The sequence below is a fragment of the Sinocyclocheilus grahami genome, unplaced genomic scaffold (genome assembly GCF_001515645.1).
Source record: "Sinocyclocheilus grahami isolate Dianchi unplaced genomic scaffold, SAMN03320097.WGS_v1.1 scaffold13295.1, whole genome shotgun sequence".
NCBI classification, from domain to species: Eukaryota; Metazoa; Chordata; class Actinopteri; order Cypriniformes; family Cyprinidae; genus Sinocyclocheilus; species Sinocyclocheilus grahami.
The window spans coordinates 234-1,259 of record NW_015514831.1 but is presented as its reverse complement, the minus strand read 5'-3'; positions in this window follow the sequence as shown (position 1 = coordinate 1,259).

The following is a 1,026-nucleotide window of genomic DNA, read 5'->3' as shown; positions in this document are numbered from 1 at the left end:
TATATATATATATATATATATATATATATATATATAAAATGTAATTCTTTTTGTAAAACTATAAAACATAAATAATGTAAAAAGCCATTTAAAGTTCCACTGCCTAGACCCTAGAGGGTTAGATAACCTTTGGAATGGAAAGTGCAGTTAATCTGCTGCTAAAGTGAGTTTCAAAATGGTGACAAGATGCACTTATTTCCCTTTTTGCAGGAGAACTCCATGAAGAATTATATGCTTATACCTCTAGCTGGCCTAAAGCAATGATATGTCCCTGGTTCTTTCTCTATATCCTTATACTGGCCATTACTCTTATTCCATTGTCTGTATCAGTTAATTGTAAGTTCATTAAAGTTAAAGCAAAGATTCTTATTAATCAGGTGTTTGGCTCCTAAAAGCACAAGTATTTTACCAACCGCAGATGCTGCCTTTCTCTGTAAAATGATAGTTAAAAGTAGATTCTGTAAAAAATAATTGCAAATAATGAAACAAAACAAGAAAAATAGTTCATTTCAATTATTTTATTTAAATTACACACAATGGCAGTCTCATATAACACATTAAAGGCTATAAAGTTGTATAGAATACAAATAATTCAGAATTTCAAATCTGCTTAACATCGGTCTTTCTGGTATTTTTGTCCATCCGTTCACTCGTCTGATTTTGACTGCGCCATCTGTTGCTCTGAAGTTCCATCATATCCAGATGATTTTTGAGAGAAGGCAGCAGAACCCTTACCATTACTAAACTCAGTAATGGTAACGGTTTCACCGCCACTCTCTGTCACAATGTTTGCGGGTCCGCAGGAAACAGTTGGAGGCGTGTTGACCCCCTCGATAGTACATCATCTATACTGTAGTGTCCCAATAATGAACTTACAGTATACAATGATATCCTGTCTAGAGGTCAAGACTTATGAAACGCCTTCACTTTGGAAATCCACTGAACATTCACATCTACTATTTTGTAACATTTTCTGTGATCTAGAACATTGTCAGCCTATTTTTAAAGAACTAAAATTATATTTGA